The 14,177-nt window shown below is 46.6% G+C and overlaps 1 protein-coding gene across 1 annotated transcript in view; it reads right to left on the bottom strand.

Annotated features, from left to right (window-relative positions):
* The window catches only part of TENM4 (teneurin transmembrane protein 4), a 740,746-nt gene that overhangs the window by 607,212 nt on the left and 119,357 nt on the right, over positions 1-14,177 (bottom strand). The window lies entirely within an intron of this gene.

Genomic DNA, 14,177 nt, shown 5'->3' with positions numbered 1-14,177 from the left:
CTTAAGCTAGTTACTGATTCACTAGACACTTAATAGCAGCCTAGGGCGTTGTGCTGGGTGCTGAAAGAGAGAAGAAGAAGGAAGAGAAGGAGAAGGAGGGGGAGTGTAGCAAAGGGGGAGGGGAAGAAGAGGTGAATAAGACTTGATCTGTATATATATATATATATATAAAATCTGCCCAGGCTCCATACTCAGAGATTCTGACTTAATTGGGCTGGGGTGAGACCTGGGCATCAGTATTTTGCAGAAGCTCCCGACATCCTTCCAATGTGTCCAGGGCCAAGAAAGACTGGCCTCTTGGGGGAAGATAGGAGCACATAGATGGTTTAATAATATATGCTTAGGGCTCCAACAGAGTTATATACAAAGAGTGATAGGAACACAGACAAAGAGGCAAAGGTAATCCCCTATCCCTTAGGCTGAGTAATAGCGTGGGAGTAGGGCTTCATCAGAAGGAGGATCTGAGAGAAGGGCATTCTGAGACTTTTCTGCACGACCTTAAATAAAGGCAGAGCTGCAGTGAGTCACCAGGCAGGGCCTGGAGCAAACCAGGGCAGCAGGAGGAAAGTGAGATAAGTTGGACTGTTCCCCATGTGCAGAGCTCCTCGGGGGACCCCAGCCCTGTGCTCTGTACCCCAGTGCTCGGCTGGGGCCTTGGTCCAAGAGTTTCACCACTCAGGGAGAGTGAGAGAAAGGAGAGAGCACTTCTGTCTGGTCAGGCAGCCTCTGGGAAGTTCCTTTGCTTCCCAGTCAACAGCGTCACAAGCCTTACAGAGAGACCAAACACTTAGGGTGACTCAAAGGTTGGTTGGTTTGTTGGGAGGGCCTCCTGTCCATGGTGCTGAACAGTCCCTGTGCTGAAGGACCAGGCTGTTCCAGGTGTGTGTGTGTGGCCTGTAGACAGGCAGCATCAGTGCCACCTGGGAGCTTATTAGAAATGCAGGATCATGGGCCCTGCCCTAGGCCTACAGAATCAGAATCTGTCACTTATCACATCCCCAGCTGGTGTAAGTAAAGAAATGAATTTAATGCTTTGGAAACAGCATTTTCAAAGAAAAAAATGGAATGGCATAGAAAAGAATAAAAAATGTCAGCTTTCCTCACATCTAAGAGCAAGTTTTGTTATTACATATATGGGTATACCGAGCAGGATCCAAGAAGTGTTTATTCCTATGAGCTGCATTTTAAACAATGTCTGAAAGACCCTGCTCGTTTTTCCTAATCCCGGAACACTGATGATTTTTACCTAATACCTTCTAGGATTCTGAGCCAGATAAGAGGACACAGACAGTGGGATAAAAACAGGGTATAGATCAACAGAGAAAGAGAATGAGAAGGAGACAGAGACTGGACCTGCTGAAGAGGTAGATGCTGAGAGAACAGTGGAGAAAGTAAAAAAATCGAAAAAAAAAAAAAGGCAGAGGAGATCAGATTTGAGTGTTAATGTCTATAGAGTTACTTCTTTAAAGTGCTTTTGGCTTTCTTCCTTCCTTTTTCTTTCTTTCTTTCTTTTCTTTCTTTTTTTTTTTTTGTCAATGACATTTTGTAAAATTTTATACCACCCTTAGAACAAACTTTACAGTCAGTTTCTATTTCTTAAGGCACACAGTTGTTTTACTTGAGAATCCCTGACATTTCCAATGGTTTCCTCCTACCAGCCCCAGGGAAGCTGGTGGGGGGCAAAGGGTGGAGAGGGCCCGTGACTCTGAGTCAAAGGCTCCTCCTCCCCCACTGCTAGGTTTTTTAGGTTTCCCACTGCTCACCGTCAACCAAAACAATCAGAGGCACAGCTCTAAAGAACTTTGGAGAGAACGAAATGGAGGCCTCTTTAAAATGCAAAGACATTTTGTTTGCTTCAAGGGGTGACAGAAAACAAAATGTCAAGAGTAGAAGTGACACCGTGATTTTTCCTCCTTTCAGAGTCGGGCAATGGGAGTTATTAACCTCTTGCCACGAGCCTGTTCTTTCATCTATACAAGAGTGTTCTACATTTGATTTTGCCTAGGAAATTGGTGTCTAATGGAAGATGACCAAAAATGACTTTTAAAATAATTTTCTCTCAGGCTAGTAGAGTTTAGAAAACACTGAACTCAATACTCTCACTTAGGGAAATTCTGCCTGGAGGTCACGATATGGGACAAAAGTTTGTTAACACCTGCACATGGTTTCAGCTCCAAGGAAGACACAACTCCATGTATTGACACTTGTGTTTGTTCTGTAAAATGGCAGAATCAAGACCACGATCTCTTCCATAACGAGCTACGATAAAGCCAACAGGGACAGTTTTAGTTTATTTTTCAAATAAAAAAATGACAAAGTAATATATATTTACTGTCTCTAAAGACAAATTCTTTTTGATGCAAAGAGAGTACCTGACTCTTCAGGGGCAGTTTAAGTCCCTCAAACCCTAAGTTAGCTGGCATGACTTTTGATATAAGTAGAGTAGCTTACTAGTGCTTACTATGTTCTGGAGCCTTCATATCTTTATCTTATTTAATGCACTTGACACACAATAGGATGCGTGTTACAATCCCTATTTTCAGAGATGGTAAAGTGGAAGCTCAGAGAGGTTTAGTGACCTGCCTAAGGTCACACAGCTCATCAGAGCAACACATCCAGAATCTGAACTCCAGCATGTCAAGTCCCAAACTCCAGCCAAGTTGACCAAGTGTCATCTTGTTCAGCTGCCTTTCTGCCTCAGTCTCAAAAGCCCCAATCTTTCACAATAACCTTCTTCCCCAAGGGCTCCTGGTTATTTTACCAACTTGCCGCTTTCAGCTCTCTGGGTCTTGCTGCTAAGCAGGCTGACATTTCTCTCTGGTTTTGTCTGGCACTGAAGAAACCGTCCTGGGTGCATGGCTGGTCACTCACAGAGATGGATGTCTGGAAGGGCACTGGATTTCCACAGTGGCTCCAAATGAGACCTGCTTTCCCTTTATTCAGTCAATGATTTTACAGTCAAATAGCATTTACTCAAAGTGGGAATATGTAAGCACATTTCAGCTTCAAGGCTGGATTTCTTCAACATCACAATTCAAGCATTTCTAAAACTGGTAAATGCTTAGAGGGCAAAGTCCCATCTGAGAAATGACAGTTTTCAAATCCTGATCTGAATACAAAGACGGTCAGCTTAACACAACAATAATTTCTCCAGGGCGTCCCATGCTCCATGTACTGTGAATAGGGTGGCTACAGAAAGGCACCAAGACATCATCTTAGACCGGGGTATTTATTGATAGTATTTTCACCAGTTAAAAAACTAGTATTTTTACCAGTTAAAAAAAAAAATCACTGAAACATTCTAAGTAGAATTCAAGCGAGAAGGAACACGTTCGAGCTCAATATAATAAAGAATTCTCTGACCATCAGCACTTGTTCAACGATGAAACAGCTGACTTTATTAGTAAGTTTTACCCAAAGTGTGCTGATAAATATTTAACTGGCTCTCCAGGAGACAAACAAACAAGCCTGATATGTAGCCTTTGCTGATTTCCGTGGGGTAAATACTCCTACCATGGCCGATTTCAAGCTCTCCAAGTGGAGCCATTGAAAGTGGAGTTGGGAGAGGATGAAGGAATGCAACTATCAAGAATATTTCCATGGGCTTCCCTGGTGGCGCAGTGGTTGAGAATCTGCCTGCCAATGCAGGGGACACGGGTTCGAGCCCTGGTCTGGGAAGATCCCACATGCCGCGGAGCAGCTGGGCCCGTGAGCCACAACTACTGAGCCTGCGCGTCTGGAGCCTGTGCTCCGCAACAAGAGAGGCCGCGATAGTGAGAGTTGCGCGCACCACGATGAAGAGTGGCCCCCGCTCACCGCAACTAGAGAAAGCCCTCGCACGGAAACGAAGGCCCAACACAGCCAAAAATAATAAATAAATAAATAAATAAATAAATTTTAAAAAGTAGCCTTCGCCATATATTTAAAAAAAAAAAAAAAAGAATATTTCCATCGCGCAGACAAAACGGATGTAAATAACCTCGGCAGCAAAGTAGAATGTACTAAAGTAATCAGGAAGTGGTGAACGTCAGGTATTTTCCCCTTTTTCATATAATTTACTTAACTGTAAATTTATACGATTTGATTTTTAAGTAATGGCTGTGTTTAGTAACTGGCTCACAACATCCCTGAAAAAGGAACAACCAGTGCTTGTGAGCCAGGTTGGCGGGCTCTGCCATTCCTTGGGGCCTTCACCATAGTGGGGTGGGGGGACGATCAGAGGCTGGGGGGCCATTTGTCATGGATATAAGTACCTAAGTCTTTAAGCGTATCTGACTGCAGCAGCATCATTGCTGGCATTGGTGACATGTGACACCAATGTGCCTAACATGTGACAAGAGCTTTGTATGCCTTGTCTCATTTATATACTATCTTGACGCAAACCCCATCAGGTAGATGGGACTAACATCATCCCATGATAGAGTTGAGGAAGCTGAGGCTTAGAAAGCTTAAGTAACTCACCTAGAGTCACAGAATAGTCAGTGGCACTATTGAAATGTTTGACTCCAAATCTCTTTTCCTTAAACCACGATGTTACACTGATATTACGAGAAATGCACTATACCTACTGGTTCGTGAACCTCCGTTATCCCTCAGGGCACTGCGATCTGTGCAGTAAGAGAAAAGAAGAGATGGGCTGCTCCCAGTTGCAGATTTCAGAAGGGTTGGCTAATGCATCTGAGTTCAGAGACTTAAACTGAACCAACAGTACACCAAGGAAGTGTTTAAATGAATAGCACCTTCCTTTCTATGGCAGCACTAAACAAACAACTAAAACCTGAAGTTAAGTAGATTCATATAAAATCACCATCTTTATAAGCAAAAAAAAAGTCGAATATCTACAACTTAATTTTGTTCCACCGAATGGACCCTTTTGGACATATTTGAGGGACTTCCGGCAACATGCAGCCCGATCTAAAGTCTTGTGTCTCTGTGCTAACAGATAACAAACTTTTCCTTTAATCAAACTAAATAGCTAATATGAGTGGGACACCATATCCGTGTATCACAAAGGTGCAGGTGAGTAGAGACATCTTGCCCAGGATGGCCACCGCATTCTCTACTGTACGCTCAAACAGTGGAAATCCCAGGCTAAGCCAGCAGCCTCCCGACCTGCCCCACCCTCAAGCCCCGACCTTAGTCCCTGAATCCACACTAGGTGAGCATCCCGATGGGGCATGCGGTTGGCTGATAAGATGTTCCCACCGGGTGGAGGTTCCCTGGTGATTAAGAGGCCTGTAGGGTCACTCACTCCCTCTATGCATTGCCCACCTACCTTCTACTATGATGGAGGGTCCTGGCAGGGCAGAAAGAATGTCACCCACATTCAGTGGAGCAGCTTGGCCCCAGAGCCCACTGGGAGAGGTACAGCCAATGGGATCCCCTTCCCCCCGTCTTCTGCAGCCTCCTACCTCGGTAAAATCCCAGGACTGCAACTGCATGTAAGTGTTTGCACTCAGTGTTTACCTGCAGAGGCTCTAGTCATTAGCTTAACCAAGATCCCTGGGCTGTGCATGTTAGTTGCATTTTCATCATGCCTCCGTTGCATGGAATTATCAGGGTACAGCTGCATGATGCAAACTACCTAAAGTCTGGGCAACCGCTCCTGTAGCAACAGACGCAGGGTATGGGGAGGGCTGCTTGGCTCTTGGCCTGGAGGAATTTTACTTTGAAATCAATCAAAATGGCAGTCGAGAAAGATATAATCACCATTATAAATTCGTGAGCATAAACAATGAGACAGGTGAGTTACTTGCAGTCCTCACAAGCAGCTCTTCAAAGTAACTATTGCTACCCTACCTCTTGGATGGGGAAAGTAAGGTTCGGGAAAGTTGATAAGCTTGTCCAGTATCACACTGGCAGTAAATGGCAGAACCAGATTTTAAACTCATGTTCGTTTACATCCAGAGCCCTTATTCTAGGCACGCTGCAACTCTGCCTACACAAAAGGGGAAAAACAATTACTAGAGGTTTGCTTCCTCCACGACAACGATAGTGAGGATAATGGTAACAATGAGAATAACTAACATTTACATAGTGCTCACAAGGCTCCAGGTACGGCTGAAATTCGGGTGTTTAAATTTTTGCAACAGCCTTCACTTTAGAGAGCAGGAAACCGAGGCTCAGAAAGGGTATACAACCTGCCCACAGTCCTACCAAGGTCACAGTTAAGGACTGACCTAGGTGGCTCTGAATAATACCTCTCTTAGCATCCTCTTGTCAGTCTCGAGGAAAAGGTGGTTAGCATCCCCAATTCACAGATGAGAAAAGTGAGGCTCAGAGAAGTCAAGAGACTTGTTCAGAGACACCCAGCTAAAGAGGTTGGAACCATTTATCCCAGCAGCAAATACATCTCAGGAGTAAAAGATCTCCTGTGCATTTCTCATAACATCAGTGTAACATCGTGGTTTAAGGAAAAGAGATTTGGAGTCAAACATTTCAATAGTGCCACTGACTATTCTGTGACTCTAGGTGAGTTACTTAAGCTTTCTAAGCCTCAGCTTCCTCAACTCTATCATGGGATGATGTTAGTCCCATCTACCTGATGGGGTTTGCGTCAAGATATTATATAAACGAGACAAGGCATACAGAGGTCTCGTCACCTGTTAGGCACTGAAATGCCACCAATGCCAGCAATGATGTTGTTGCAGTCAGATACGCTTAAAGACTTAGGCTTGGAGGTTAGGAGGTTAGCTCACCACTTGCTATCTGTAGCACCGCAGACAAGTCCCTTGGCCTTTCTGAGCCTCAGTTTACCCCCTGAGGACAGTGAGGGCCTTGAAGCAGGGGCCTTCTGATCCACCCCGCCTGGATGCACCAGAACCCTAGGGCTGGAATGGCCTATGTGAGACGTTCTCTCAGCTGAGAGGAGGAGAAAAGTGCTACTTTCAGACTCAACACATGTGTCTCCACCACCTCCCTGGCTGTTACATTTTCAGGCAAATAAACAGCCTCAAATGCTTCCCAAATCGCTGCTTAATGCTCTCCTCGGAGCGTGATCTCGTTTATGGATCTGTAGAAAGGGTTTATGGCACCGCCGTTGATAGCGCAACATCCCAAATGATTTATCAGAGAAGGTGATGTAAAAAGCAGCAAGAAAGCACAAGGGGGAGGAAGGGGGTTAACTGCTCGGTTTTTGCTGGGAAGGAGAGGGGCAGACTGCGCTGGAGGGAGCAGGCCACATGTACGAGTTGAAACAACTTGTCACAGGGCTGCCTTTAGATGACTTCCTGTACAAGCGGGGAACTGCAAAACATGGACAGTTGGGAAAATGCTGAAGGAGCTGACTGAAATTCACGGCGCCTGTTGATGACTCAAAGTCACAGAAAATCTGTGGGACACCGAGTGTGAAACGTGTCTCACAGCTTTCCCCATCGTAGTAGCTAGTTTGGGGCAGCCAGGAGCTTGAGGTATTAAGAGGCCTGTGTACGGATTTCGCATTAACAATGACGGGTTAGCCTGTCCCAGTGCATTGTGGGAATATCAGGCTGCATGGGAGGGATGGGTAAAGGTCAGATGAGGATGTCTTGGGTCATGCGGACCCTCTGGGATTGGGATTGATATAAATTCCAGGTAACAGGCATGGCTCTTGGTGATTTATAGAGTCTGGCTGGTCTCACCTATTTTTACCTCCCTTGCATCGTCTCCTGCTACATCCCCTCTCACGACTCAACTCCCACATCCCCGTGTCTTAGCACCAGCTGGAAGTTCCCTCTGTCAGGATGGGCCCCCTAACCGTGCTTTGCTAGCAAAGTTCTACCCTTCCCTCCGGCTTGTTCAAGTGTCACCTGACTTGGAAATCCTCCTTCCTAACCAGGGCTGGATGCGCAGGCATGAAACGTGGGCAGTAGCACAGGGCTCGTGTTCAGAAGAGCCCTACGCTTGGTTTAATGGTCTGCTACTGCTGTCTTCAGATTCTTAATAATTTTTACAGAAGGGGCTCTGCATTTTTGATTTGCACCGGGACCTGCAAATTATGAAGCTAGACCTGCTCCCACCCCCTGAGATGGAGTCAGGGGCTCTCTGCTCTATGGTCTCAGCACCTTGGATGCTCCTGCAGGGGGGACCTGTCATTGTGCTTAGTTATTTGTCTGTCTTTCCACAGTGCCTTGTTGCCAAAGAACAGAGTATTTAGGCAGTTAAAAAGGATGCAAAAAAATAAATCCAACACAACCACAACAAACAGCAGTTTGGCATAAACTGGTAGTAGGTTAGCAATAAAACAGGAAAAAGAAAGGCAGGAGGTAACCAAAATTACGCCAGGAATGAGGTTAATTCTCTTAACAGGCAGACTGCAGGTTTGGCCCTGTGTTCCCTAGCAGTCTATAGGGAAAATGAGGCAGTACTGTTCACACAATTCCGTGTTTACAAGATAAAAACAAGCTAATTTCTCTGGAGAGACATATTTATTCTTAACATTGAGAAGAGATGAAATTTTTCTGAGCATCTTCATAAAAAGGACCTTGTCAACCAGAGGGATCTCGCCTGGTGTCTGTACCTCCTGAAACAGTCACAACATTTGGTATGTCTTGGGGCGAGCACTGTTTTGAAGGAAGGCTCCATGGCTTGGGCTGGATTCTCAAATGTGCCCACAACTCACAAAGGATTAAGATTCATGGGGCTGTAATGACAGGCAAGATAGATGCTTTCTCATAACAACCCTCAATCCAGGGTGATGGAATTTCCATAAAGCACAGTTTCCACAACAAGTCATCAGTTTGGTACTGAGAACTTACTATAATGTAATTGCTTATGTATGGGCCCATCTCCTTAAGGCAGTGGCCTTTTCCTTTTCACCTCTGGTCCCAGAAGGCCTAACCTGAGACTCAACATATAATCAGCATCTAGTAAAAGTGGCTAAGCAGCTGGATGGACAGCTGGATGGCTGAACAAAGGAACAAATGAATAAGTGAACCGACCTCCTAACAATCCCCATAAAGATCTTTTCACTCCAGCATGGAACTCTTGCTCAGAAACATCAGCCCACTCTCTGGCTGCACATCTGGTAATAATTCCCTGGGCCTGAGAATTCAGCAAAGTGGGTACTCACCAGGCCCTTGAGCTTCCTAAGAAAGGTGCTTTGCGCTCTACAGCAAGCTTCTCAGGGACTGTGACGGTTAATTTTATGTGTCAACTTGGTCAGGCTATGGCGCCAGTGGTTCGGTCAAAAGCTAGTCTAGACGTCGCTCTGAACACCTTTTTTTAGATATGATAAACATTTACATTCAGTTGACTTTAAGTAAAGCAGATTACCCTCCATAATGCAGGTGGGCCTCATCCAATCAGTTGAAGGCCTTCAGAGCCAAGATTGAGGTTTCCCAAGGAAGAAGCCATTCTGCTTCAAGATTCAACACTGAAATCCTGCCTAAGTTTCCAGCTCACCTGCCCTGCCCTGCAGATTTTGGACTCAAGACTGCAACTCCAGCTTCTTCTTGGATCTCCAGCCTGCTGCCCTGCCCTACAGATTTTAGCCCACAACTGTGTGAGCCAATTCCTTAAAATAAATTCCTGTCTTGGTCTCTGTCTCATTCTCTTTCCTGATCTCTGTGTATGTGTATACATGCACACACATACACACACACGTACGTATGTATATATGTAGATGTATAAAGAATGCATAAACAGATATATACACCCTATTTCTTCCATTCCTGTGGAGAACCCTGTACAGGACTTAGGACTCAATATCCTGAGCAGGTGACAGTGCCTTCATCCATTCTTGGGGAAGGTCCTAGTAAGGGCAAACATGGCCAGTGACGGGTTTTCTAGGAAGGAGGACGTTGTGGTGCCCCTCCCACATCTACCTGTCTGGGTAAGTCGTTGAGAGGTGTACAGGTTGGCATGTGATGGGGAAGAGAGAGGATGTTACGGAAAAGCTGGCTTAGGCCGGCTCTGCCTTGTCCTGAGAAGTGAGTGCTGTCCTGTGCCAGGGGGGTGGGGATCCCGGCCTCCTGACATTTAGTGATTCCCCAGGAGCAGCTCACATCTGTGGATGCCTGATGGGGGCCAGACAGGCTCATTTAACCTCGTCATGGCTACTGTGAAGGAGGAATGACCACATCCATTTTACCGTCGAGGAAACCCAGAGAAGCAAGGTGGATTTGGGATTCACAACAGAACTGAAAGACTATGACAGTTCCCCTCTGCTTTGTCCTTTGTTGGCTCATGTTCTGCTCTCAATAGAACGTCTGGTTGGTGGAATTCTGACTCCGCCTCCCAGCCGTTCAGCGACCAGCTGTGCGAGCGCGGACACGGACACGCTGCCTCTGGACAGCAGTGACCTCTGTCAAATGCCCACCTTTCAAGACGGCGCTAAGTGTGAATTGAAGCCATGCTGCCCCGTCCTTGGAGGGCACTCGGTGAGCGGAGGTTATGGTCGCTGCGTGACCCTCCCCAGGTCAGGGATGTGGATGCCCAGTGATTGGCTCCCACGCCTACAAGGACGCACCCACACGGCTCCACAGCCCCCAGCAGAGGTTACACTGTGACCCCCTGAGGCTCCTGCCATCCTCAAGGGATCATGAGATGCCAGCTCCATCAGAGAATTTTTTGCACCAGGGTGGGAGGGGTTGGGGGGGGGTGTGAAAATTAGGAAACAAAACCGCTCTGTGAACTCATTAAACGTGTGCCTGCTTGCATCTCCGCGTGCTTCTCCTGTTCCCACTTCGGGTTGTGCGCCTATTATTAACCACCACCCGCAGAGAGGAAACGTGCGTCTCGCCCCAGGAACATATTGTGTGGGGAGAAGCTGCCTGATATAGTGTAATCAACAAGTTTTTTCAAAAGTCCCACCTCTCTGAAGTAGAACCTGGCTCAAAATCCATCTTGGGCTCCCCACTGCCTGGAGAATGCACTACAAGCTCCTAGATGGACATGTAAGGCCTTTATGACTAGGGTTCCGCAATCTCCTTTCCGCTTGCTTCCACTCTCCTGTTATACATAACCCAGCCCATGGGCCACCCAAGGTTAACCCAACAACTCGGCCCACGTGGTGCCTTGCTCAGAGTCACCACTGCCTGAAGCCCTTCCCATCGTATCCTTGCCCATCAGGTGTCTATCCGATCCTCACAGCCCTCCCCAAAGGCTTCCTTTTCTGCCAAGCCAGTCTGGACTCTCCAGTCCAAAGTAAACCCCCCTCACCTGAAGTCCCATAGCTCTTGGCTCATCTGTCTTCCACGGCACTTATTGTACTAAATGACAAACTGTCACTTTCTTATATGTGTCTCATCCCCTCTTCCTGTCCACTTGCTGCCAGATTCAGGCTGGATTCTCCAATAGCAACTACCCACCAGGCATGGGATTTATAAGCCACCCCTCTCCCATCAGAATCCCAACACTGACCGAGAGCCATGAAACTTGGTGCCCCATACTGGGTTCCCACTCAACTGTGTCTCTTTCCCCCGTTCCCTGGAGGCTTTTCATGTTCATGACTGTCTCCCCAGCCAGGCAGACACCTCCTTTTAGGAAGGGGCTGGGTCTCATTCTTCCCTGTCCCCACAGCCCAGCGCTAGTTATATAGTAAGTTTGGGGAAATACCTCTCAACCATGGAAGAAATTAGGAAACGATCTAATCAACCAGTGAAAAAAGAAAAAAAAAACCCTGGATCTCAAGCTCCTTAAGGGCAGGGGCCCCATCTTCGTTTTCTCTCTACCCTTTAACACTCTGGCTGTAGCAGATGCTCAATAAAAGAGAGGGGTTGCCCTGAACTGAACTATACGCAGGTCTTAATACTTAAAGCAGATCATTAATCTTCGCAAGCACTCAGACATTTTCCCACCAGCCTTAGTGAAGTGAGGTTATGTAAGTCAGCCAGAAGGTGAAGCAGAAAGACTATGTGGACAATTTCAAGTGCCACAGAAATAGATAATTTTAATGGATACAGTATTTCTACAGAAATAAAACACTATGATTGAGATAGAGGCCAAGGGTTTCACCACTGGATGACAGTGAAGTTTAATTTGAATCAATGAGGAAGGTCTACAAGTCAATTATCTTTCATTTCACTCCTGTGCAATAAATGAAAGTTTAGGGCCAGTAGCAAAAGAATCTCGGAAAGGAGCATTTTGCAATTTATCAATTCATACATAACCACCGGCACAACACACTTACTGTAGAAAATACTTTCACGTTGATTAGCCCATTGAGTTTAAGTCAATTTCAACTTAAAGTTCACAGTGAGTGAAGCAAACCTGTGTGTAGTCCCATTATCATTCCCATTTTACAGCTGAGAAAACTGAGTCTTGGTGAATTTGTGCATCTTGCCCAAAGCCACTCATAAATCCAAAAAAGGCAGAGTCACAATTTGAAATGAGATTTTTTTGACCTCACCCAAGTACTATGGCATTTGTACAAAACCAGATCTACCTAAGAAACCAATGGAAGAAGGGGTGGTGGTAAAAGGCAGCTTGGGGAAGAAATGTAAGCCCAGTGATCTGCACCCAGGGGCCTCAAAGGCCTCTGTGTGTCTCCAAAGAGGCGATTCCACCACTGTCTTTTAAGTGCCACTAAAGCAGGAAACTGCCTGAGAGCTAAAGGTTTTCAGGCTCTGTCCATATGGACTGGGAGGGAAAATGCTCCCCAGGCACACAGTTTAGGAAGTGCTTAATGACAGCCCCACGACCTGATCAAGCCCCTTCTGTCACCCAGAGGGACCATAAGCATGGGGAGATTGTTTGAAAAACTTCCTTTGCAAAACATCTCTTCCCCTTGTTTTCTCTCTCAGACCCATCCCAACATACAGACAGAACTTCCATTGAAGTGCCCCGGGCTCAGCAGTGCTGGGACAGACCTTCTCCAGAGTGCCTTCTCTTGGAAAAGTGAGACATTCATTCATGCATCAAATATATTTGCTAAGCACCTCTGATATCCCAACCTCAGTCACAGACAACGTGAGGCTTTTATTTCAATGGAGAGACGGCAAATGAAGTAGGAAATAGAAGGCCCGGGGAGCTACCATAGAAAGTAACTTGGGGCAGGTGCACGGGTAGGCAGGCAGGTGGACTTGTCTATATTGGGAGGGAGGGGTGGTCAAAGAAGTCTTCTCCAAGGAGGTGGCACTTGAGTAAAGATCTGGAAAACTAGAAGCAGCAGACATGCAAAGACCTGGGGGCAGAGTACTCCCGACAGCAGGAGAAGTGCAAAGCCTTGAGGTGGGAAGGTGCTGGCTTTTTCCAGTAACAGTAAGCCCAGTGTGTTGGAGGCCAGGTTAACAGGGGAGATGGGGAGATGAGATCAGAAGTCGGCAGGGAAGGTAGAGTAGGCTGTGTGGGCCTCAGCAAGACATTTGGTTTTTATTCTGAGTGTTCTGGGAAGCCTCAGGAAGGTTTTGCAGAAGGGAGTGACAGGAGCTGACTTACATTTTTCAAAGGTCTCTCCAGCTGCCTTGTAGGAATGGGTAGTAGAAGGGCAAGCAGGGGAGCCATGTAAAACCCGCTGAGTAAGAGGTGAAAGTGGTTTCTGCTAAAATGGCAGAAATGGAAATAAAGGGAAGTGGAGAGATTCGGGTTACGGCATTGATAAATGTTTAATAAGTGGCTCTCAGGGGAAAAAAAGCCCAGTTTGCCCATTTCTGTGGTGTAAATACTCCCACCATTGCTGATTTCAGCGTGACATCAAGGAAAGCAGAGCTGGAAAGAGCTGTGCAGATTCCTCTCTTGTGAGCCAGGGGAGGCGGCCAGCACACCACTGGGCTCCAGGTAGACCTGCAGGACTTGCTAACAGCCTGACTGTGGGCTGAGGGAAATGGAGGGGTGAAGGGTGACTTCTAGGATTTGGGCTCCGGTGACAGGAAGGATGGAGGAGCTACTCTAGAATCATCAGCTTCTGTCCATTGTCTGGACTCCTGAGTTCCTGAAAGGCAGGAGGCTTTGGGGAATGAGGGCACCCACCAGGCTCTAGGCTCCCTGGGAGCTGACCCCAGGCCTAGACCTCCCTGTTTCCTCAGCACTCAGCACTCAGCGTGGTACACAAATGGAACTTATAAAGGACAAATCCAAGACAGAGTGACCTCAACTTCCTGATCTGCAAAATGGAACGGTGATACTAACACTCCCCAAGGGTCACTGTGAGAATCAAACAGGAACTAATGTAACAGCCACCAGGGTCGAGAGCTATGGGGCCCACAGGCATTACATCATGATCCTCACATCAGCCCTGTGATGCTTTTCTACCCCATTTG

This window comes from Balaenoptera physalus (genome assembly GCF_965194825.1).
Source record: "Balaenoptera physalus genome assembly, chromosome: 10".
Taxonomy (NCBI): domain Eukaryota; kingdom Metazoa; phylum Chordata; class Mammalia; order Artiodactyla; family Balaenopteridae; genus Balaenoptera; species Balaenoptera physalus.
The sequence above is the reverse complement of the archived record's forward strand: the minus strand, read 5'-3'. Positions and strand labels throughout refer to the sequence as shown.